The following is a 26,628-nucleotide window of genomic DNA, read 5'->3' as shown; positions in this document are numbered from 1 at the left end:
TTAGCATCAAAATAAAGTAGGGCAATCTGGTGAACAACAAGCAAGTAATTCACGCATTCACACCCAAGTGTGATTACACAAAGGTTTTATACGTCAATATGCGTCATCTATGATGTCATCCTATGTGGCAAACTAAATCTTTTTGAAGGGAGGGATTGGTTCTCTTCTTCAAACTTCCTGCATATGCCCTTGCGCCCTCCATCATCCCTGACAGCCTCTCAGCCATCCAGTCCTGGTGTACCTCCAATGATCTCAGCCTCAATGCCAGCAAAACAGAGATCCTCCCTATTGGCACCCCGGCACCCGACTTCTTCCCTTCACTCTGGCCTTCTTCCTTGGACTCTCCCCTGGCTCCCTCTTCGGAGGCTAAGAACCTCAGAGTCCTCTTTGACTCCTCTCTCTCCTTCCTCCCTAATACTCAGGACATTGCCAAGAAGTTCCACTTTCAGCTTTTCCTTCTGAAAGGAATTCTACCTTTCCTCACCTTCGCCCAGAGACTCAGTGTTACCTGCGCTCTGGTTCTCTTGAGGCTTGACTATTGCAATAGCCTCCTCCTTAATCTACCTTCCTCCACTCTGTGACACCTCCAGTTAATCCAGAATAGGGTAGTGAGACTTATCCTTGGCGCAGAGCGACTGCATCTCTCCTGCCATTCACTGGCTCCCGATCGCAGCACGGATTAAATTTAAATCCCTCTGCATCATCCACAAGGCTGTCTGGGGCCGGAGACCACTCTACCTGCAACTCTTTCTGACTAAATATTCCCCCTCCAGACACCTGTGTTCCTCTTGCACCAACTCCTTGTGTGTAAAGCGGTTTGCTAAACAGAGGGCAGGTGGTCACGCTTTCCTCTACGGGCTCCCTTCTTTAGACCAGCCTCCCCCTCCCTCTTTGTCTATAGCAGGACCTGATTAAGTTCCGGAAAAGCCTCAAGACCTTCCTCTTTATCTCTTCCTTCCTTCCACCACCCCCGTGCTAATCGCAGAGTAGTTTGATTGATGTGCAGGGCCCTTATGCATCCTCTGGGCCCTGACCTCCCACATCTTATCATCCCAGCTGCTGTCTATCCTATGCACTTGCCTCGGCTCACCCTCCTGCACTGGGGGTCGCACTTACCTTTCTTCAAAGCACTTCACTTGCTGCTCTCCATGAGCACCACAGCACCTATCCCATACCCCTCTCTCTTCTGCACTTGCATGTTCTGAACACTCACAAGGCATAGTAGGTTTGTCTTCCCCTCCCCATTGTCTCTTCTTATATCTCTGTATTTAATTATTTAACATTGTGTAATTACATTGTCTTTCATCCACTGTCCCCTTCCTGTTGCCCTGTGGGGGCTTTGAAACAGTATTTACTTCCTGTATCAGTGCCTAACATGCAAACAATAAATAAATAAACAATAAATAAACATATGTACCTATAGTATGTATAAGGGTTAATAACTTCATTGGCTGCCCCTTATCTGGTGGCCACGCCTTGAACCACCTCTAATTGCGCATAATACTGATTACAGCGGATAAATGGCAGTGGGTTGGTCTTTGCAGAATTGTATAGCATGTTGCTATATAAACCCTCTAATTGGTTGGCATGCTTTCCCAACCTTGGACCTTAGGCTTGCTAGCAGCACGTAAGCAAAACGAAACTCAGGTGTCGCAAGCAATGTCACACTACTCGGCTCTCATCGGTCAGGCCCCAAGCCAAGGCTTATACTTTGTAGTTGACCTCAAAGCCTGTTCTCTGTTCTGGGACATTCAAGGGAGTGTAGGAACACCATTATCTTTGTTTGGGCTTAATGAAAAGGCCTGGTTTTTTACTTCTGAATCACGTGTGAGGAGACCACAAATTCATCCACTTCGACCTTCGATTTACAGCTATTTGATTCAATTGAGCTGATTGTTAGTACCCTTGTTAGCCTCTGGAGACTTCCTCACTCCATCTTACATAGGTTTTCTGCATCTTTAAGTGTCTAATACTTGGCTCTTGCAGATGTTTTCTCCTTTGCTTAATCTAAGAGAAATATGTCTTACGTACATGGCTTATCATTTTGACTCCCTTTGTATCTTGCAATTAATCCTTGAAGTAGCATCCTTGATCCCAGGCCAACAGACTCCTTTTAGTCCTCACACACAGCTGTTTCTCCAGCACTGCCTGACTCTCCAGCCCTGGTCTGTCTCAGGGGTAGCTTGATTGATCTTTCGATCATGGCTGCTCTAGCCATGTTATGTTTTCCTATGCAGCAAGCTTCTATATGTTTCATCTGCCTTGTGTTTCTGCGTATATACACTTAGTAGTCAGCAAGTTACTTTATCTTCTTTGCATATACAATTTCTTCACATTTGATTACATGTTTATTTTGTTACTTCAGTTACATCTTTATTCTTTGAGTATTTGCATATCGTTTCAGTGAATCTCGGTATCTTTCCTGTATGATGTTACTCTGCTCTTGTAAGATTTCACTTATAGCTCTATGATGTCCAATGGTGTGTGCAGACATCCTTCCACCCTCTCAGTGCGAAAGGTACATTTGATACAGTTGTCTGAGTGCATATCATGCCTCATACACTTGATGAGGTATTGGGATGATACATGGTGTTCCACATTGGGCTCTTCTCCTACGTTCCAGCATGATGGAGGTGAGGGGTAGGGGCTAGGGATGACATGTCCACCTGCTTCTCTACAGAGGTAGTGGAAGGCAGTCCAGAAAGAGATGGCATTGATTACCACTGATCTCAATGTGTGCACTTTCCATTGAACTGTACTTGGGGACCTAAGGGGCAGTGGGTGAGTGTGGATTTGAGGGTCATGGGTACAATAAGTAATTACAACAACTTTTTAAAAAAAGGAAGGTGAAATTAATACAAACCAAAGTGTAACTAATCAGAGGAGGGCCATAAAAAAAATTAAAGGATTACTAGGAAAAGAGGCAAAAGACAAAGGAAAATAATAATGTACAGTGTTTTTTTAATGGGTTTATGAAAGGACAGACCTTATACCAACCGTCTCTCGTGGGTCAAACAGTTTCAGAGAGAGTGATTATGGTACAAATCTGATGTCTCCCCCTTTAATTATTGCGTATTCTGTGGCAAGAGAACTCAGTGGATCCCAACATATTTAGCACATGCAGTCTGACTACAGGAGAGTCTCGTCAGGATATGCACCTTTCCAAAGCAGGGCGAGGGTAACGGGCCCCAAGCCAAGCTCCTGTCTGATTGGCTCTCTGTGGGCCTGAAGCTGTGCTTTGGGACCTGGGTGCAGGCTTGTCACTGAATCACACCCATGTCCATTGAGTCCTGCATATTTTAGATCAGGAGCTCCACTTTGCCAACTGGCGTGCAATGATTGCCTTTGAACTCCTCTCCAGCTTTTGGGGTCCTTTGAGGACCCAGCACCCTGGGCCAGGCGTAATCAATTAGCATGATCCCTCCCAGCCAGGAGCCAGACATAGCATACTCCATATCCTCAAGGTCATTCCTTGTTGATTTTACATTCACTCTGGGCATGCAAAGTCTGATTCCCATTGTTAATGTGTCCCCTCCTAGCTCAGGCCCACACCTTCCATGCCCATGACTGGCAGCACCATGCTTTCATGGCATATGTTGTAGTTGTACGTTTAGATTGTTTTGCTGCAGCGGCTAGATGCAGTGGTCTCTCTCCCTCCAGTCAGCAGGGACTTCAACTCTCCTCTCAGTAGTGCGTGGACCAGAATAGACACCAAGGAGCAGGTCGTCAGAGAACCTGGGGCATACGCCCAGAGTAACATGTGAACACAGCATTTGTAGACAAAAAGCCAAGCTGCTCTCGTGAAGAACATGCCTATTCAGTCAGGGGACATCAAGTGCCAGAGCCGATGTAAACCCCCTCGGTGTGCATCTGTAGTGGAGCACAAATTAGGTGACCTTTCCAAATAAATGTTCTGCGTGTGCCTCTCTAAACTACCCCAGACCACATACATTTAGACATTTGCAGACAGGTAATGGACGAGGCACCCCCATACCCCTTGTCCAGGCAGACAATCTCACCATTGTGTCCACTGACGTGCGCATAGAGGTCTAACCTTGACTTCAGCCAACGAACCCTTCATAGCACCGGAAAAACCCCTTGTGGTTTCGAAGTCCCTGTGTTTCAAAGGGCCCATCTATGAAGTAGTGAATGCATATGATATGATGTAGGGTTATTATAATTACAAACACCTATGTCTAACTCCTATGATTGCATCGAAGGGTTTTCAGCGATGTGAATAATTGGCCACAACGCTGAAGGGAATGCAAATGTCGCCAAAGCCTTAAAATCGCAACATTGTACAATAACATCCCCAACATGACCTATTACTTTGAATAGCACAAGATTCCCACTTATTGATATGAATTATGGACTACATTTGTGCAATCCCTGTGAAGACCCTGTTGTTTGGAACAGAACCATTGGCAAAGATTTACTATACATACAAGATAGTCAGAGCCTCAAGGTTTCAGTGGTCATTGAGGGCTGTGTGTGCTTCTCCTCTGAAGGAGCAGATCCACATTTTGCCACAGGCAATTCCGAGCCTACCGACAGAGCTGTAGCCAGCCAGGACAAAGGGCTCAACCTTTGCTGGAAATACACAATGCCGGAAATGGGCAAAATGTATTCTGGGACACCTCTCGTCGCTCCCTTTCGTGCATGTGGTGTTTGGAGGGGGAGTGGTAGAGTGATGTGAGCGGGGCTGATGGGCAGAGCCCCAGCCCCGGTCAAGCAGCACCCACACTCTCCTCAAGTAATTGAATCAATTGTAGCTGGGGTCCCCTACAGGAAGGCCTAAGTCATGGAACCGTCCACCACTAACCCCACAAACCATAGCCCTGGCGGCTGGTGGGTCCGGCCCCACACCATAGTGACAACAGTAATTGCCCAAGCAACTGATCTTCTCCACACTGCCACAAAGCATGTTCCAATCCAGGTGGACTCAGCCCCACTTCAAAGTCCAAACAGTGCCACCCTGTGCTGCACTTGAATTCCCAACCTAAGGCCAGCCATGGCAAGGAGCATAGGCATAAAACCGACCGTGCACCTTACCCAAAGTCAGAGACGGGTCCAGATTGCTGAGCTACTGTTCTTCTCTCTGTTTGGGACTTTGGTCCCTGCATCACCTGGATGGACCATTACCATCTTGCAGTCCTTAAATTTGTCATCAAGCATTGGCCAGCACGTGCACACTGCCTGGCTTCCATCTTTTACGGAGGAGCTGAGCCCACACTGGACCCTTGAACCAAGTCACGGACCCATGCAGTGCTTGAAGTGGGATGCGAAAAGCAGGGGACGGTGCTCTAATAGGGTGATTGCTTGAATGTTGTGTGTGGCATAAATCATGATGGACAGGGCCTAATAGAGCTCCTGCCTATCCCAAACAATACACATGAAATCCAGTAAACACATACTTTGTGTCAATTATCATGGTCTTAGATGGGATTGTTTGCATCCAGTCTGCATATTGTAAATTAATTTCTCTGGGGTTTGTAACTGAATCACTCTCTCTCACCCAGTATACAAACAATTCAATCGATGAATACATCACTCTCAATCTGTAAATAAATCACCTATGAGAAAGAGGAGGGGTGGACAAATAACACCAATGTAGTTTCCTGTCAAAAAAAGGTATTTTTAATCACCACAGAATGTTATATTTGAACTTCGTCTGTGATAGTGATTCAAGCATGAAGCCCTTCTGAGTAAGTTATGCACACTAAGATTTCTGCTCATTTAATTTGTCACAGCACTCACCCTAACACTAAAATATCTGCAAACCACAAGGTTACAGAATCTCATTTGGGCAGTGCCTGTTTACAGATGTGAAGCTTGGGTTTATTCTGCTCGGGCAGAGGGCATCTCATTTCCCTAAATGCTTCATGGAGCTTATAAATAAATCACTCAAACCCCCTTGCATACCATGAGTCTCCTGGAGTATTTCTGAAGACGCTGGGGCTCGCACAACACTGGGTGTTTGAGCCTTAGCCCTCTCCATCTTGTTTTGGCCCAAATCCTCTGCTGGGAACACAAGCAAGGAAACGCAAGTATCTTGTTAGAGAAGAATATGGTTACTGAGCAAGGAACACTTATGTAAGGGAAGAATCAGGCAAATCATGTAAGGCTAATAGAAATCTCACACAGGGACTACCAGTAAACGCTTATGTGACAAGCTGCACTCTGCCCCGCTTGTCCCCAGAAATGTGAGACTGTAAATCTGTCTAACTACTGCTAAACTCACATAATATTACCGCAACTTTGTCCCGTGGCCTACCGCAGGATTGCAAGTGGAAGTAGGGCAGTGTTAATAACCAGTTTTGGAGTCTACAGGACTCATTGGGATTTCACCCGAATTACTGCGAGCAGTAATTCCTCGATTTACCTTGAGCATGATGCTGGAGGAAAATCCTCCATGTCAAGGTTAAACTCGGAGGTCAGCGGTGCGGGAAACATGAGTAGCGGCAACTGAATTACCCCCCGTTTTTTCCTGAACCACCAAACGTTTAATGAGGCATTGTGTCCGAAAAACTGAAACACATATCTTTTTAGTTTCGAAGGGAAAATCACTAAAACCTGTTAACAGACACAAGTGGGATGAGATGTGTGCCCCACTGACCAAGGAAGCGCAACAAGAAAGCATTTCTGTTTGGGGAACAGCCCCCTCTAGAGTTCACTGATACCGATAAAACAGCAGATATCCATTACAAAGCAACTGACTAAGCACTGCGGGCCGATCCATCACGTGACTTTTACGTCGCTGACTCCACCTGCCTTTGTGGATACAACGATAAGAGCAGAAAGACACAAGTAGCGTATTAAATGCAGTAGGATGTGAAAGCTGGCATCCGGAGCCCGCTAGCAAGGGAGCTCATGCCTCATCTCCTGCCAACCTCTGACTCCCGCCACCCCCTGCACCCGCTGAGTAACAGCGGAGTAGGCTAGAGCCCAACACAGCTGCTGCCCTCCCACACATGACTCTTGAAAAGACTGTTTGCGCTGGCACTGTCGTGGCTTCGTTCTGGCTGCTCCTAATATATGCAGACGAGCGCTTCAGAAACTCATTTCAGGGAGCGCTCGATAGCGTGAGCCATCAAGCCACAGTCAACGCCAGGTGTTCCTCTGGGGGGAGGGGGGTGGGAGGGAAGGGGGTGCATCCCTGCCAAAGAGCTGTTCCGATAGATCTTGCAGCCGCTGCAGTGAGGTTCTAGGCGAGCAGAGTGGCAACAGTAGTCTATCGAGGAGGGGGCTCCTGGATATGTGATCTTTTCGCGTATATATATTGAGCATTTTGCCCTTTGCAAAACCACTTCCATCCTCTCTTTTTAGGTAACCCCAGTCTTTGGGCTCGATCCTTTGGGAATAAGTAGCTTTTGTCCATATCTAAAGCGACTTTCGGAATAGTCTGCTGACAAAGAGAGGGCGCGATGGGCCTACCAAGAGACCGGTGCACTCGAAGAGGTGCTGGATGTTCAGGGATACAAACCTTTCACGTGTATGTCAATGGTCAGTTATTTAGACAGGGCCCATTACCAGCGAGCGATCAAGCAGAGAACACAGGATGAGGCCCACGTCCCCTTGAGGCACCGGTCACAGCTTTTCCTGCTGGGTGAACTGAAAGTGTCTCAATAATTAGAATATCTTTATTTTAGCAATTCGTTGTGGGAATCATTAAACCCCCAAACGGGGCAGCCACCCATTAAAGCGGTTTGCTGTGCTGCACACAGATGCCTGAATGTACTGCTCTTTCTTACCTCAGCTGCAATCTAGGACCGATTGTCACTTAATAAAGAACGTATGACCGCCCCTGCAAGGTCACTATTGGGTCTCTCCCCCCCGGTCATTTTCGGGGGTCCCCCTGCACCCCTTTGCCGGTGTGTGGTACCCCCACCCCTTATGGGTTCGCCTGCTCCCTGTACATTCCGGCCCCAGGCTCCCTCGCTGCTCGCCGCCTCCAGGGCTGAAACGTGATGTGCTGCGCGTCAGCCTACCGGCAACGCTCTTTAGTTGGTAGTGCTGGAGACCACAGTTATCTCGGCCCGGTAGTAACCCTTGAAACACCCTCTCAGTGGGCCACTGCCTCAGGTCCAATTAAAAGCAGCTGCTGAGAGAAAAGGCCAGGACCTGATCATGGGTTGGTGGATCTTATGGCCTCTAGACCGGGAGATCCCATGTTACCATGGCGAGTAACTTGCTCTTTCGCTGACAGCCTGGATCTGTTAGGTTCCCAACAAGTTGGCAAGATATTCAAATGTGGACAAGAAAACGGGAGGCAATAGCAGAAAAGGTAAAAGTCAGGACACAATCTAACAATGCGATTAGTCAAAGTTAGCATTCAATTTACACAGCGACACACAATGAGGAGGGTTCTGATAGTTTATAGGTGATTTGAAGAGTGCCCACATTACTGCCATGCAATCTACACCAGTGTGGGCATGTTATTGAAAGATGTGAGCACTGTCTTGTGGTTCGTGCACCAGGCTCTAATTCCTTGTTGAAGTGATTATTTCCAATTGTGTAGCGAGTTAGGCAAGAATTTATCCAGCGCGGCATAGAGGCCTCAGTTACTTTGTGGTTGGGGAAAGAACCTTATGGGTCAAATAGCCGGAGAAGATTTTCAGCTGCATAGTATGTCCAGTGTGGTAGATAAAGTACTGCCAGTATTATCTAACTGGATAAACAAGACGTTTTGGAAATAATACCAGAAGCCTACTTTCTTTCGGGCTGAAGCAAGGGAGAGTATTGAAGCCATTATCCACTTATGTTATATCTGCACTTTTGAAGCACTTAACTGTTGCGACAGGGGTGTGGCCGCCTGGCGCTAACAGAACTGTTACAAAACCACAAAGTAGCTGAGATTTTCCCTTTAATTTTGGGTTAAAGAATGTTTTTAGTTTCTTTCTGAACATAGGTTAATCCTCTGAGCTCACTAAGGCCTGTGGGAAATTGTTCCACTGTTGAGCCGCCTGAAAGGTTATTATATGATATGTCATTTATAACGCGCCGACACACAAGTGTTTCTAGGCGCGACAAGACAAGGAGTTGGAAACAGAAGGAGGACAAAACAGCTACCTTACTAGGCCTTGTGTCAATCAGATCGCACAAGTGCGGGGAAGATGGTGGGGAGAAGTGCTAGGGGGAGGGAGAAGTGCAGGCAACTCAATAAGTGCCGCCTGAAGGGAAAAGGAGCCTCCTCCCATTCTTTCTTTTCTAACTTCGGAAGCAGTTCAATTAGCCTTGATCGGGACAAACAGCACAAGTTAGTTGATAAAGTTTACGTTTTGTTTTGGAAGAATTAGGGACCTACTTGATAGAAAGCATGATGCCTTATGCAGAGAGTCTTAAACTGCATACATGCCTTCACGAACGCAGTGCGAGAGATACATGTTCAAATCGCCTGAGTTTATGTTAAGTCCTTACTGGTGCTTTTTAGCCCTCTCCAGGTGGGACAGCAGGTACTGGGAAGGGGAACCCTCTCAACCTGGGAGAGGTGGCCTACTAGGGTGTTTGCCAGAGCCAGTCTTGACACAGAGACGGGTGTGGAGGAGTGGGGGGCCCAGTCTCTGTCTCCTCAAGATTTACCTGGCTACAATTCCATAGTACCAATTTTGCCCTGCCACAAATGCTGTACAACAAGCTGGCCAGTGTTTTCTCTCATGCCTCTCAGCCTCTCAGAAGTACTGAAGCCAGAATTCCTTTGCGACTGAGAACGAAGCATACAGCCCACCGACAAGAGATGCAGGGGCAAACCTCAAGCCAACAGAACTTTGGTCACGGCAGACCGGCAACCCAGATGTGCATCCAACACAGAATACGAAATTTACAAGATACTTTGGCTATAGCTGGCCGCCAATTGCAGGACACCGACAGGACCATGTTCAAAATGGGGGCGGGGCTTAATTAGTGCTTTATTTTTCCCACGTTTATAACTCGGCCCCTTGGGGGAAGAGCAAGGAAGAGATTGGTCCAGGGAACAGCTGAGGCTGGGAGCCAACAGAAGGGGACGGAGTGGATAAAAGGGGACAGGAAGAAACAGGGAGTGTGGATTGTTCGGGTGAGGTCAACTGAGGAGAAGGCAGACTGAGAGACTAGGCAGGGGAAGGACGGTGGAGCGGATCATGAAAGAGCATTATAAAGAATGTGTGAAAGATGAGGTATTGGTTTGTCAGAGAATGTTGTACTTGGGTGTGGGAGTGCTTATAAGGTGAATGAAAAGAGTGAATGAGGCTAAGTGGAAGAGTAGAGGACTGAGATTGAGAAAGTTGGGTGCCTTCAGAGAAGGAGAAGTGTAGTGTAGTATGCAGCAGAGAGTATTAAGAGGGGAGTGTAGTAGAGTGTAGTGGGAGGCAAGTGTAGTACAGAGTAGAGGGAGGAGAGTGCAGTAGAGAATAGTGTTAGAAGAGTAGTCAAGAGAAGTGGGAGGAGTGTGTAGTAGAGAGTAGTTGGAAGAGAGAGTTCAGAGTAGTAGAGTGGAGAATAGTAGAGTGGAGAGTAGTAGAGGTAGGAGTGGAAAGTGGTAGGAGAGAGGAAGAGTAGCAGTAGATGTGAGACAGAAAAACATCTGAGGGACAGAGAGCAAGAGAGTGGGAGAGTAAAGGCAAGTGGAAGGAAGAGAAGGGAAGGCAAGTTGAAGATGGGTAAAGGAAAGAAAGGACATCAGGACACAGAGTATGAGACAGTGAGAGGTAAAGATAGAGTGAGACCTGGGTGGTTGGAAGGCACCAAATGCTGATATCATGCTTGTTTTGGGACCCTAGCTTAGAATCGACCTAGAAGACTCAGGATGTTGAAAGAAATATACGCTGGCTTCTGTTTGGCACTCATCACTTTCGAGCCAGATTTTAGCCAGCAGGGGTTACCAATCTCTAGTGAACACCTTGGCGTGTAGGAAAGTCTGGGCTAAGTTGGAGGGACACCTGGGGAAGACGAGAGAGAGGGACCCTATCAAAATACTTAGTAAAAACCCTTGAAACATCTTTGAGAGTTAGTGTGTTCTTGAGGCCATCAGTACACACGGTGTGCACAGTCAATATGCACTAACTCAGACACAACTACCACTTGGACTTTGCATTGAAAAGTAAGATACATAAGTATATGCTTCTTCATTGTGAGATGATAGAAACATTTCCTCACCACAGCAGTCACCTAAGGCACCATTGAAAGTTCAAAAACCATGAAAACACCAATGTATTCGAAACGGAAAAGAGAAGGCGCCTAATTCACGGGGGCCAGCTCATTCTAGGCACATTTTCTAGTGTAACTCCTACCAGAAGAATCTCAATCTTTTAGGGTTTAGTTTGAGAAATGCCTGTCCTATCCAGTTTTATTTATTTATTTAATTTATTTTATTTTGTCATTTATATGGCGCACAAAGCCCAGAGGCATCTAGGCGCTTTAACTTAAGAATACGGTTACAGTAAGTTCTGGAACAACAAATTATAATAGTTACAACACCAGGCATAGGTAGCACCTGGATAGTGCAGAATATACATTTGTGGAAAGACCCGCCTCTTGTTGTGAGGAGCTACATTACAAATAAATATATAGGACATGATTAATATGGTGAATACATATTAAGAGAGCTCGCCTCTTGTTGCAGGGAGCTGCAGCCAAAATACATGTATGGGACATGATTAGTACGGTGAATACATATTAGAAGAGCTCACCTCTTGTTGCGGGGAGCTACATCAAAGATACATATGTGGGACAAGATAAGTACGGTGTATTCATACTTGGCTAAACTCGCGTCTAGTTACAGGGAGCTACGTCAGGAGTATGTATAAAGGACACAATAACAATAGGTGCAGATTATACAGACCAGGAAGCACTCGCCTCTTGTATGCAGCAAAGTCAAACAAGTGGGCACATTAGTGGAGCCTAACCCCATGTTGCAGGGCTGCTGCGACACAGAATGCAGCAAAGTCAATCAAGAGGGCACATTAGTGGAGGCTAACCCCATCTTGCAGGGCTGCTGCGACACAGAATGCAGTAAAGTCAATCAAGAGGGCACATTAGTGGAGCCTAAGCCCATGTTGCAGGGTGGCTGAGACACAGAATGCAGAAAAGTCAATCAAGAGGGCACATTAGCGAGACTAACCCCATGTTGCAGGGTGGCTGTGAAACAGAATGCAGCAAAGTCAATCAAGAGGGCACATTAGCGGAGCTTGACCCCATTTTGCAGGGTGGCTGCGACAGAGAATACAGCAAAGTCAATCAATAGGGCACATTAGCGGAGCCTAACCCATGTTGCAGGGCGCTGTGACACAGAATGCAGCAAAGTCAATGAAGAGGGCACATTAGCGGAGCTTAACCCCATGTTGCAGGGTGGCTGCGACAGAGAATGCAGCAAAGTCAATCAATAGTGCACATTAGCGGAGCCTAACCCATGTTGCAGGGTGGCTGCAACACAGAATGCCACAAAGACAATCAAGAGGGCACATTAGCTGATCCTAACCCCATGTTGCAGGGCAGCTGCAACACAGATTGCAATAAAGTCAATCAAGTGGGCACATTAGCAGAGCTTAACCCGATGTTGCAGGGCAGCGGTGACACAGAATGCCAGAAAGTCAATCAAGAGGGCACATTAGCTGATCCTAACCCATGTTATGTTGCTGGGTGGCTGCGACACAGAATGCAGCAAGTCAATCAAGAGGACACATTAGCTGAGACTAACCCCATGTTGCAGGGCAGCTGCGACACAGAATGCAGCAAGTCAATCAAGAGGACACATTAGCGGAGCCTAACCCTATGTTGCAGGGCAGCTGCAACACAGACTGAAATAAAGTCAATCAAGTGGGCACATTAGCTGATCTTAACCCATGTTATGTTGCAGGGTGGCTGCGACACGGAATGCAGCAAGTCAATCAAGAGGACACATTAGCTGAGACTAACCCCATGTTGCAGGGCAGCTGCGACGCAGAATGCAGCAAGTCAATCAAGAGGACACATTAGCGGAGCCTTACCCCATGTTGCAGGGCGGCTGTGACACAGAATGCCAGAAAGTCAATCAAGAGGGCACATTAGCTGATCCTAACCCATGTTATGTTGCAGGGTGGCTGCGACACAGAATGCAGCAAGTCAATCAAGAGGACACATTAGCTGAGACTAACCCCATGGTGCAGGGCAGCTGCGACACAGAATGCAGCAAGTCAATCAAGAGGACACATTAGCAGAGCTTCACCCCATGTTGCAGGGCGGCTGTGACACAGAATGCCAGAAAGTCAATCAAGAGGGCACATTAGCTGATCCTAACCCATGTTATGTTGCAGGGTGGCTGCGACACAGAATGCAGCAAGTCAATCAAGAGGACACATTAGCTGAGACTAACCCCATGGTGCAGGGCAGCTGCGACACAGAATGCAGCAAGTCAATCAAGAGGACACATTAGCAGAGCTTCACCCCATGTTGCAGGGCGGCTGTGACACAGAATGCCAGAAAGTCAATCAAGAGGGCACATTAGCTGATCCTAACCCATGTTATGTTGCAGGGTGGCTGCGACACAGAATGCAGCAAGTCAATCAAGAGGACACATTAGCTGAGACTAACCCCATGTTGCAGGGCGGCTGCAACACAGAATGCAGCAAGTCAATCAAGAGGACACATTAGTGGAGCCTAATCATCATGTTGCAGGGCAGCTGCAACACAGAATGACATAAAGTCAATCAATTGGGCACATTAGCTGAACCTAACCCATGTTATGTTGCAGGGTGGCTACGACACAGAATGCAGCAAGTCAATCAAGAGGACACATTAGCAGAGCCTAACCCCATGTTGCAGGGCGGCTGTGACACAGAATGCCAGAAAGTCAATCAAGAGGGCACATTAGCTAACCCTAACCCCATGTTGCAGGGCAGCTGCGACACAGAATTCAGCAAGTCAATCAAGAGGACACATTAGCGGAGCCTAACCCCATGTTGCAGGGTGGCTGCGACACAGAATGCAGCAAGTCAATCAAGAGGACACATTAGCGGAGCCTAACCCCATGTTACAGGGCAGCTGCAACACAGACTGCAATAAAGTCAATCAAGTGGGCACATTAGCATATTCTTGTCTCTTTGTGTTTTGTCTATAGTAATGCAATTATGTAATACATGGGTTTTATTAGCTACTTATTACATATTTCACAGTACACAAAAATCTATTAAGAAAACGATTATCATTTCATTATTCAACATATTAACATTACGAATATTATACCTTCATCTTGTACGCTGCACACAATGCTATGTTTCTGCATGAGTCGCTTAGTATACTAGATAGAACCCCATAATAGAATGCTATTTATATCAATGCATCGCTCAATGCACTAATTAGGGTATGATATTTATTGCAATGATCCTTGACACTTTTTTCGCAACATTATAATAAGAATCCCTTGTACACATATTTCATGAAAAGTACATACACATGTGATGTCATCAGTGATGTCATCAATGACATTTGTGATCTTTGATGTCGTGGGTGTTAGTCTTAGCAGTGCACAGTGGTGGTGCGAGTTATGGTTGCTTAGCTTACCATAACTGGCGAATTTCAAGGGTTTTTCGGTTTTACTTGGAACCATAACATCCCTTTAACAAAGTTTTTTCACTGAATTTCATAGGTTTTTAGTAGCGCAACTTAACCATAACGTCCCTTTAACAACGTTTTTTTACTGAATATATATATATCTATCTATATATATATATATGTATATATATATATATATCCTGTCTTGAGACCACAGGACATGAGCCTGAGGGAGGCACACATTTACTTTGTGAAACAGCCTGTTACAGAAGCCTGGGACAGACTCCACACACAGCATCATCATGGATGTCTGGGACCTAGAGAGCCCCGGGGATGTCTTCTAGTCATGTCTACATGACTGCCTCCCTTTCCATGTCTCTACTCTATGGGATGAAGGATTAGGCATTGGGGCCGTTAGGATCAATCTATAACATGACATACTTGGCCACAGCAAGCAGTGCAGCTCACAGAAGCTGGGGATTGTGGATATTAATTGCGGAATTCGGCTTCCTTGGAAGTGGCATGCTGCTGCAGCACCTCCGGGCCCTGTGTGCCAGGCGGTGACAGGAGACGGAGGTGCATGCAAGAACAGAGACGCATGAGTGTGGGAGCCGGAACCATGGATTGGGATGGGCAAAAGCAGCAGTGCTTCCACGCTGCATCCATTCAGCAGTGCAGCCCATTGGTCCCAATGCCAGGCCTCCATGCGGAAGCCAGAGTTGTGCATCCGAACCGGTGATGCTGGGGGGTGCCTCTGCTCAGGGATCAATAATGCAGCTGCTCGGTTTCCGCTTTCACCCGCTGCTCTAGGGCTTTCCTTTGGCTGGTGCTCCCTGGTCTCCCTACATTTCTCCCCCTCCGTCATGCCTCCTCATGCGCAAGCACACTGAGGGGAACACAAGGGATGTGTGATCATATGATAGGGATTAGTACTCAGTGGGAGGCCACTAACAGACTCGCTACCCTACTATTGCATTGGGCATGGGCCCTCATAGAGACACTGGCCTTTTCACTTGGCTCTGCTCAGTTTTGCAGAGAGAATGGCAGAAATATTCAAATCCTATGTAAGGGTTTTCATGTTGTGGTTTCTTTAACCAGTGACTGTTCCTGTTTGTTACTGCTGCCTGAGCTGGCTCCTCTCCCAGTTCCTGAGTTCTGAGCCTCGGCTCCAGGTTCATTGACTCCTCCGATTCAGGTTTGTTGACAGGTTCTCTGTCTGACTCCTAAACCTCTGATCCAGGGCATATGACTTCTGAGCCTCTACTCCAAGTTCCTTAACTCCTGAGCCTCGGCTCAGTTTTCTTTACTCCTAGTCCTCTGCCCCTTGTCCCTTGACTGTTGTGCCTCCGTTTGTTGTTGCTATGACTCCTTACCTCCGTGTGTGCTTCTTTGGTTGACGCAAGTAATAATCCTCCCGAAATGTGATGACTCTATTTATTTAGGGTACATCTTGTACAAAGATCCATGTGGGCCCGGCCGGTGTCTATTCAGCCTGCTTCCTGGCATCAGTTTATCTTCTTCCTAACCCGGAACTCCAACTTCCTCCATGAATATACATTCAAGCAGGCCTTCCTGTACACAGTAAGACACTCACGTGGCCTCCTCGGTAATGCCAAGACATTTGCGCTCGTTCCAAGTATGGCGGTCCAGAACTAAGGGTGCCGGCAGCAACATACAGGCACCCTTCCCGGACCGCCAGACTACAACAATGCCGGTAGGGTCCATGGACCCCCCAGCAGGCCTGTGCCAGTGCTTTCGGGTCCCCATTTCGATGGAGTCACACATTTACATTTTCCGCCACCTGCCGTAATGTTCCAGTGGCACTGGGATGTCAGGCAGCGGAAACGATATTACAGGGTTGCTGGAAACCCGCCGGGTTTTCCGGCATCTCCGTAATGAGGCCCATTGTGCTAGTGAAGCCCATTTCAGGACGTAGAAGTCCCATTACCTGATAAAGTACACAGGCATATTCTAAAATGTCTGACTCATGCCCAATGCATTTAAAATGTAACCTCGACTATGTGTACTCCAAACTCACTTTTCAATGGCCTCTTTGGGAATGATGGATTAGTCCTCTCACGAGCCCCACTGACAGCGGGTGCAGTAGAGGGGATGAAGTGGATGCTGTGGTTTAAAGTGCAGTTCAGTATCACTATGACAACATTCTAAGGATCCACAAAATGTTGACAGAGGACATGAGGCTGCGGTGCAGTTTCCATAACACGTGACATTTGGAAGCGTACAGTTGAGAATGGTAAAATTAGCAGTGGGCAATTTTTGGGCAAATAGCCATTAGTTACCGTCTAATTTTTGGGCGAATAGCCATTAGTTACCGTTGTGCTTGCACACCTGCACTGCCACCCTCGCAACCTTTGGGGACTGGTTCTGTATCCCTACAGCCCCATACCAGCACGTGATACCCAATGCCTGCACTTACCCTTGCCCCTGCCACCAGCGGGACACACTTCTTATTTATTGTTCCTATTTATTGTTTCTATTTATTTACTGTTTATCCTATACATTCACTTCCCCTCCCCCTTCCCCCTCACCGTCTTCCCCTTCCCCACCTCCCCTGCACTTGTGCGATCTCAATGTCACCTGGCCTAGTAAGATCTTTGTCTCTGTCCTGCCTCTGTTCCCCTCCCTTGCCTCGTTGCGCCTAGAAACACTTGAGTATAGGCACGTTATAAGTGCCATATCATATCATATCATATCATGGGGAGTTCTGTGCTGGGCATGAACACTCAGGCCCCCTGTCCTGCAGTAGTGGACAGATGCAATAAAGTGACCCCATTCGGGAAGCTGGCAATGACTCAGGTGTGTCCAACGCAGCACTTCTTGCTTCTCCCCTCGTCATATGAACATGTTTTGCAATGTGCAGGGTCTCGTGGCCCTATGCAAACGGAAGCAGCGTCAGTGCCGGCTGCCGGCCTCAGTGCAGTTGGTGCCAAGACCATTGTGTTGGTGGCTGAGATCAGTGATCAGGGCTCCGGTACTCATTGCACTGGTGCATTGTGACTTGTATCCCGCGAGGGGAGCGTCCAGGGTCAATGCACGGATAAGATTATACACTAGCGCTTTTCCAAATGCATATAATCACAGAGCAACTCCAGTTGTGAAAAGGTCTCAAAGTCCAGCTGTGAATAGGGTTTTCCTGAGGGACAATTATTGTTTGATACAAAGCATTTGGGTTTTGTAGTTCATTTTAAAAACAAATACAATTGTAGAAAACGTGACAAAATTATCTTTGCGTACTGTTTTCTACCCATACATCTTTTTTAAGTTGGAGATATGAACTAACCCCATTACCGGGCCTCTGCATATTAATGCTGGCAATTCCATTACGTTTCCTCCTTGAGGTAGCGTCGATTTTAGAGTCTGCGTAAGTGTAACCCCCGTCATGGTGAGAGGGCATGCAAACGGGGGTCTGAGGTTCCAGCATGAGAAAGCCCATGGAAAGTGAACCGTGATTAATATCTCTGAATCCCGGCGCTCAGACACTCCTGCAGGCCAAATTATGTAAAATACCAGGGGCCAGATTACAGAAACTTTGCACCGGTGCAAGTGCACAATTGCACAGTATTAGCACTATGGCAAAGTTTGCCCTATTTTAAAAAACCCTTGGATATATTAGAAAACTTTTTCACCATGGCAAGTGCATTTTGGCATGTTATAAGCACCAGGGCAAACATTGCCATAGTGCAAAAAAGATACATTTCCGATGTGTTTTTTCACCAGGGCAAAGTTTTCCCTAGTGCTAATACCATTCCGTATTAGCACTAGCGCAAACTTTGCCCTTGTACAATAATGGAGTGAAAATGTAGATTTTTTGCCCAAGGCAATTTTTGCCCTGATGCTTATACCATGACAAACTGCACTTGTCATGGTGCAATAGTGCTAATACTGTGAAAACTTTGCACTTGCACCTGTTCAAAGTTTCTGTAATCTGGCCCCAGATGGGAAAACGACCCTCGCTTTACGCAGCTCAAGAAGGAAACAGGCCAGGAATCTTGATCACTTCACACAACGATGACCACCGCGCTCCGACAACTCTCATCATATATAGGAACGAGGTAAAAACACAAGTGTATGTTTCGGCTGCGTGACTTCACATTCTCCTAGAACCTCCCAATCCAAAGTCTATTTCTTTTAAAGTTAAACTAATTGTACCTGGCGTATAAACCGTACCTTGCATATCATAGTCTGATATCGCGCCTCTCCTGCTCTCTTATGTCTCTCACTCTCCCTCCTTCCTTTTCTGTCTCTGTCACTCCGTCTCTTGCTCTCTCACTCTGACTCTGTCTCATTCTATGTGGGCAAGAGTGTAGTTGTCAGGTGCACTTTTGCTAGAGGCAGATATCCCGAGGGAAGAATAGAGCTTTGTCTTTTTTGAAAAAGCCGCTATTATGAAGAAAAAACAAAAATGGAAATGATTAAATTGTACTAACATTGTAAATTGGCCCTTTTTGAAATGTTACGATGTTAATTTCTACTGCTCAATTCCAGTTTATATGTTAGCCCTAATAAGTATGCTACAATTCTCTTACTGCGCAAAGTACATTATCCACAACTAGAATAACCATATAAATTATTTTCTGATAGCTTATCATTCCAAGTTGAACAGTCTGGTACAATTCTATTGTATTGTTTCTAAATATCCCCATTAGAAAGGGAAAGGGGACAAATAACACCAGTGAGGGTTCCAGCCTGCTTTGCATAAAATCAAAGAGCATATTGTGAATAGAAGAATGACCACAGATCTTTATATTTGACAAATGAGCAGCCTGATTCATGGAATTACTTGCGCGATAAATTGCGCGAAACTCAGTTTGTCGATTCATGGAATCGTGTGGGCGTAACTTTTTCATACTTCATGGGGACTTTGCGCAGGCTTGGCACGTCTCTGCAAGCGGGCGAGTGCCTTGCACGAGACACCTCACAGAGCTTAGTGGGCGTGCACATAGATCTGAGTAGGGGTGGAACACACAAAATGGGGAGACCAAGGGAAAATGTGGGCATTATGAGGGACGGCCCGCAGGCAGTCATCGCACACCCACAAATGCCCATAACCGAGCGTATTCATGGATCAGACCGCGTAACCTCTCGTCAAGGAAATGGCCACGCAATGCACACAATCTATCCGCCACCCGAAGGCAGGCGTACAGACACTTGCGCATAGGAATCTCTGCGCAGAGGTAAGATTGGGCATCGGATTTAGGGGTGCGTGCACGCAGTAAGGTTTCTGAATGCACTAGGGGTGCTCGGAAGCAGTGCAGTGGGGTGCAAGAACGGTTTACGGGGGTGCGCATGCATGTGCACCTGAAAATGGCGATTTCTAGCGATACGTGTTAGGCACGTTGAGGGGTGCTGGGAATAGTTAGGGGGCCTGCATGCACCCCTGCTGTGGTGCTAGCCTTGTTGAGGGTGTACATAGGCATTTTTTCCTGGGTGCTTTGCTTGAGTACGCAAAGGTCTGTTTCCATGGCTGGAATGGCTCTGTGTGTGGGCGTGTCATGGGCGTTCTGGCCACGACTTGTGCACAGGGTTACTTTGTGTGGACGATTCCATGAATACGCGTGGCACGCATACTTTCTTATGCATGACGGCCCGCGCAGAGTCCTTCTCAGTGTGCAGGCTTTGCGGGATCTATATGCCCATTTCCATGAATCGTGACCTAAGACTGTGATAAAAGGGTTGTTTGTTGTATCTTTAAATACATAATGCAAAATGTGCTTGGTGATAATTTATATGCATTTTATGGCAACACTCATCATAACATTAAAGTGTTTGTAACATTGAACCATGTATACTGACTCAGCCTCGCGGGTTGGATGCATGGATATAATGGCTGCGACATCAGTCACTATTGGAGTGCAAGGGCTCTGCTGATATAAAGTCAACTGGGCGGCTAGGCCGTTAGCAGTGTCCCATGTTAAGGGTGGCTTACAGATGCAAGGTGCCTATGCAGGAAACGCTTTGGATGTCTGTCTGTGCATTAAACCACTTTTGCGGATGATGTCTGGCTCAGGTTCTTTAATTCATTTCAGTCTTGCACAATATTTGCCACCTCTTAAACCCACAAACGTATATCATGCATGTGGGCAATGCAACACAGTCATGAGTCACTCTCTGGTGGGCTCTTTGCCATCTAAAATATATCATTGTCCACTTTGTTTCTCAAATTAAGTGAAGTATTATTCTTTAGGATTGCACTCCTGCCCTGGGCCTTATTTCCCACCTGTGGAGTCCCCACCCTTCCCTGCCTGTACGACCTTGCGGAGACCGATTACAGGCTTCAGCATGCTGTCTTAATCATATGACAACACACACTTGTTATTCGCCTTCTAAAATAAACTAAAACTTTGGTTCGTTTAATTCAGTTTACTCAGTCGAATGCACGTGTTCAGAAAACATGAACTGTAAAGCGCTGTATGTTTCCTAGGCCCCCAGGTTTTCTTCTTCAGCCAAACGATGTGCGTTCTGATTGGCTGCGTGATGCGTTGATGCTTTGCTCGCTTGGTGTGAGGAGCAGTCCTCCAGGCCTCCTTATTTTGGACCTGTAAGTTCAACTAACCTTAAGCAAGCCCATTTATCTTTTAGAACTTGGCTTAATTGGGTAATGAAAGACGCTGTCCGCTTTCTTGGCGCACAGCCACGTACAGCGGCCTTTTGCTCTGTGCAGGCTGGAGTACAATGACAGTGCTGTGCAGGAAACGAGCATGGACTCCCCAGTAGCGCGACCTGTTCTCATCACTTCGTCTACTCAGGTTCACGGCACCTCCCGGAACGTGCGCCCTGGCACGAGGTCAGGCTCGGGAACAATGCATTCGCTTATTGTCGTAATGAGCCCCGCTATTAGACGAGGCCTCAATCTCTGCAGACATTCCAGCGGGAAATCTATAACTGGCATCATTTGGAGCACCGCCCGAGGGTGCTCACCACCAGTCAAAAAGAGAACTAAAAAGGGAAGCGCAGGAGATCAGCCCTGAATCCCGAGAAAAACAATGCGTAGAAGACCCGCTGTTCCTTGAAAAGAACGGTTCCTACTCTTGGATGCCGTCCATGCAGTGTTGTTGGAAAACAATGGTTTCGAGACGCGACCTTGGATCAAGCAAGGGGGCCCGAGGCGCACACTTCTGCACAACAAAGCGAGGCAATGCAATGGCCACCCTGAATTCGGGAAGGAATGGCTGGCAATCATGTATGGACTGACACATGTTCCTGCTTTGCAAACTTCATGGATGGAACATGCTTTTGCAGATCTTAACAGTGACTTCCATTCGGTATCTGTAGAAATGACTGAATCCCGCCAAAACAAAGAGGAAATTACCGAATCTATTTGGCCGATTTTTGTCAAAATGCTGCTACATTTTTATTGAAATATAGGTGTGGGGTAAGGGTATTAGTTAAAGTAGGGGGAAGAGGACGGGTGCAGGGTGTCTGGCCCTGCATTATTAAATAAAAAAGTGCAAAGAGCAAGTAGGAATTTTGTTTTTTCCACCCAAAAAATTAGGTCATTTCTCCAATCTTTTTTTTTTAACTTATTTATTTTTGAGCAGAACACAGGAAAACATTACATTACAATCCTTTGACATATATCACATTTCAAGTCATATTTATCATCTCCTAAATGTCCGTCCCTTCTTCTATCCCTTCTCCATTCTTTTTTTAAAACTCGGTTAATTCATGGACAACCCTTACATTCAACATAAGGACTTGTAAGGCCTGTGAACTAGAACCTTTCGTATTGCGTTTCCATGCATTCGTGTGAGGCGGACTTCTTGTAGAGAGCTGAATTCTACGCCAAAAGTGGCAAGTAAGGTGAAGTAAACTCTTCTATAAAAGGAATAGGGCTCTTCGGCCACCATGTAGACGTCATTTAGGGGTTGCACCTGCGACCCCCGAGGTATCACTTGCTCACCCTGTGGTCTCCCAGGCTACCTCTAAAAAAAAAAAAAGTAAAAAAACATTTTTTTAAACTTTTTTTTAAAATTGAGGCTCCTGGGCTGTAGCCAGCATCATGTGGTTCTTTGTTTCTGGAGTGGCTCGTTTTCTGATAGGAATAGCCGGTAAAATAGCTCAGTGGGTTGAGCGCCCGCTGCTGCAATGTGTGTGTGATCTGCAGGTTGCAGGTTCGGCTCCCGGCAAGGTCAACTCAGCATTTTATCCTGCTGAGGTTGATAAATAAGTACCAACACAGGTTGGGTGATATTGTATGTATATTTGTTCTATATGAAGCGCTTACGCCTAAGTGCTATATAATAACACATAATGACCGTTTGGCCTTGGAAGTCTGCTTGCACACACAGTAATTTGGTAAATGGGCGTATACACGCCGATATTAACGATACATATGGTGATCCATTCTTGTATGAAATGTATATCACTTTACAGTGACATCTTAACCATATTTTTCATAGTGAAACAATGCTATCCGATGCCACTTCCTGTTTTGTGAAGGGGTGAAGGGTTGTGTTCCATCACTTCCCGTGATGTGACTTTGCGGTGGGGTCAAATGACATCCCTTCCTGTGATGTCATCAGAAGTCAAGGGTAATGTGATGTCACTTCCGCTACCCCTGGCTTTTTGGTGAAATGACATCCCTGCCACCACGTTCACCCCTCTTAGTGAAAAATAGTGGAAGCGAACAAAGTAGGTCCCAGGCATCAGCACAGTCTCTAAGTGGCCCAGTAATTTGCTCCAGCTGTTAATGAGGTAGCGGCTAGAACGCTTCTGCTCAAGGAGAGGAGACTAGTGCTGGAGGAACAGAAACAGTGGGACACGGTCACCATAGAGCTGCGCAAGCTGGCGCTGGAAGAGCAGAAAGAGGCCAACAGGTCTGTCTCTAGCGAGAACAGCAATAGTGGCTCAAACCAGAGTGCCCGGGATAAACTCAGACGGCACATCCCAAAGACTTATTGCAGGCTTATGAAGTGAGGACGGATATGTTTGACTGGTTTGAAGCACTTGAGATGGCATTCCAGCTGCAGGAGGTGGACGAGGTACTGTGGGGTGCAGCCCTGATGAGTCGCTTACCAACACCAGGGACTGATGCAATTCTTCAGTTAACTCCTGAGGAAAGGCTGGTTTATGAGAGTATGAAGGCAGCCCTCCTCAGGAAGTTCAGTAAAACCCCAGAATAGTATCTCAAGAGCTTCTGAGAGCTTGGAAAGAAAAGTGGGCAGACATTTGAAGCGTTCACAAACTTGTCGTTGAAATATCTGAGCGGGTGGGTGATTGGTAACAAAGTTTACACATTTAAAGGGATGTACAATTTGATTGCGTGTGAGCATGTGTTGAAAAAGTGTGAGGTTGACCTACACCAGCATGTAGTGGACAAGACTATCACAGACCCGAGGGTACTCGAGTCCAGAAAAAGGCTCATGCGAGCACACCCATGCCGGAAGAGAAATCGGCGGACAAAAAAGTAAACAAGGATAGGAAGGACAAAGGTCCAACCCAATCCTCTTCAAAGTCAGGTCCCCAAAAGAACAAAGGGAAACTCCCAACTCTAGTTCAGCCGTGCACACCAAAAAGAAGAGCACGGACACTGCTAACACTGGGACACCTGAGTTCTCACCACCCAAGGGTTGTTTCGTGTGTAAGGAGCTGGGCCATAGGAAAGGGGATCCTGCTTGCAAAGGCTTACCCAAGCAAGCCATAGTGAATGTTGGACTCATGGTGGAGGCCATCATTAGTGTGGGCCTCTCAGAGGAGGATTTCCCACTAGGCCAGGGAGTGGCCGAATGTGAATTGGTTACACTGAGTAGGAATGGTACCGGATCTCCAGAAGGGACCCCAGTTCCCAGTAATACTCAACTCTATCTAGAGCACGTGTACATCAATGGACACAAAATTCCTGCGATCCGAGACACTGCGGCTAGCGTCACCACGGTCACCCGGCAGTGGGTACAGCCAAGCCAGTATATTGATGGGCCTGAGTTGTGCGTTAGTGAATCTGATGGTAAGAGTAAGTACCCCTTGGCGATAGTAGAATTCAGCTGGCGAGGTGTAATGACCCAGCGCTGTGTAGCAGTGAAAGACTCCATCCCTGTCCCATGTCTGTTGGGTAATGATCTTCCTGATCCTGAAATAGTCGCAGCGGCTACACGAGGGCCAAAGAGAACGCCAGATTGAACGCTCTGAAAGCCTTAGGGCCTGGGGTGCTTCCAGAGGGCTTGTTGGAAGGACCGGCGTAGCCAGTAGCCCCTAGTCCACATCCACAGATTGCTGAGTCGCTGACTCCTGCGGGAGAGGGGCTAGTAGCCAGGGAAGACCCTGCTTTGGTAGCGGGGGACTCCGTGACCTCAGAGTTGCCTGGCGCAGCGCAGGAATCTGAGGTGGAGGACCAGGTGGGCACAGATCTGAAGGGTCTGCCCAAGCTGGATGAGTTCACATCAGCTGGGGGCCCAGATCAGACTGACTTCTACACAGCGCAGAAAGAGTGTCCCACTCTGGTGGCTCTACGGAAGCAGGCGGAGGAGCAGGCTAAGGGTGAGGCCCCTGGCCTGTTCAAAGTGTATTGGGAGGATGGAGTCCTGTACAGTGAGCCAAAGGATTCTGAGGGCGAGGACACCAGAAGGTTGGTGGTTCCCCAATGCCACAGAAAGTTCCTTTTGGATTTGGATCACCAAATTCCTTTAGCGGGTCACTTGGGAGTGACTAAGACATCGGACTGGTTGCCTGCACACTTTTACTGGTCGCAGTTCGGGGTAAAACATAAGGAATTTGTCGGGTCCTGCCTGACTTGTCAAGCTTCTGGCAAGCAGGTGGTGCCACAAGGGCCCCCTTAATTTCACTACACATGGTTGGGCGGCCTTTCGAGAGAATAGGCATGGATCTTGTGGGTCCTTCGAATCCTCAAACCAGCTCAGGGAACCAATATATCTCGGTGCTGCTGGACCACGCCATGAGATACCCTGAGGCTGTCCCTCTGAGGAGCATCAAAGACCCCGTTGAGCGGTTCAACAAGACCCTGAAAGGCATGATAGGTGGCTTGGAAGAGCACCTGACGAGAAAATGGGATATTCTCCTGCCATGCCTTCTGTTTGCCTACAGGGAGGTGCCACAGAACGGAGTAGGGTTTAGCCCCTTTGAGCTTCTGTTTGGACACCCTGTACGAGGTCCCCTCAGTCTAATTAAGGAGGGATAGGCAAGCAAACCCTCATCCCCGTCACAAGATGTGGTGGACTATGTACTCGGCCTTCAGTATAGAATAGCAAAGTACATGGAACAGTCAACCAAGAATCTAAAGGCCAGTCAGGAGCTGATGAAGCACGGGCACGACCAAAAGACGACAGTGACAGTCTATTCTCCAGGCCAGTGGGTTTGGATTATGGAGCCTGTCAAACCCAGTGCTCTTCAGGACAAGTGGACTGGGCCATACTGTGTGCAGGAAAAGGTCAGTGAGGTGAATTATCTCATTGATATGAAAGGACCTAAACAGATGGGCTGGGTCTTTCACGTCAACCGGCTAAAACCCCATTATAGCCGGGATGACCTGGTCATGGTGTTAGTGACTGAGGAGGAGACCAATCCCCTCCCAGACCTCCTGCACACTGAAGCCACAGATGGGTCAGTTGAAGGAGTCAACCTTGCAACAGACCTGTCAGAACAGCAACTGACAGACTGTCGCCGTTTACTAGGACAGTTTGCCGGTCTGTTTTCGCTGACTTCCGGTCACACAGAGTGGTGCAACCATGAAGTGGACACTGGAGACAGTCACCCGGTGAAGAGTAGAATTCACTGGATGTCAGATAAGGTCAGGGACACCATCATGGAGGAAGTTTCCAAGATGTTGTCCCTAGGAGTGATAAAGCCATCCAACAGCCCCAGGGCTAGCCCAATTGTACTGGTCCCTAAAAAGACCAGTAGTTGGAAAACTGAAGTTCGCTTTGTGTGGACTACAGGGGGCTCAATTCTGTCACGAAGACAGATGCTCACCCCATTCCTTGGGCAGATGAGCTCCTTGACAAGCTTGGCACTGCCAAGTATAGGGGTACCTTTGACCTTGCAGCGGGGTATTGGCAGGTCGGCTAGGCAGATGGAGCGAAAGAGAGGTCAGAATTCTCAACCCCAGAAGCACATTATCAGTTCATTGTGATGCCCTTCGGATTGAAGAATGCC

At 47.2% G+C, this 26,628-nt stretch overlaps 1 protein-coding gene across 3 annotated transcripts in view; it reads right to left on the bottom strand.

Moving 5' to 3' along the window:
• PIP5K1B (phosphatidylinositol-4-phosphate 5-kinase type 1 beta) overlaps nt 1-26,628 on the bottom strand; it is a 792,190-nt gene that overhangs the window by 121,788 nt on the left and 643,774 nt on the right. The window lies entirely within an intron of this gene.

The sequence above is a fragment of the Ambystoma mexicanum genome, chromosome 6p, assembly GCF_040938575.1.
Source record: "Ambystoma mexicanum isolate Mex_15411 chromosome 6p, UKY_AmexF1_1, whole genome shotgun sequence".
In the NCBI taxonomy this organism is placed as follows: Eukaryota; Metazoa; Chordata; class Amphibia; order Caudata; family Ambystomatidae; genus Ambystoma; species Ambystoma mexicanum.
Note: the sequence above shows the minus strand (reverse complement) of the source record. Positions and strands in the feature narration are given on the sequence as shown.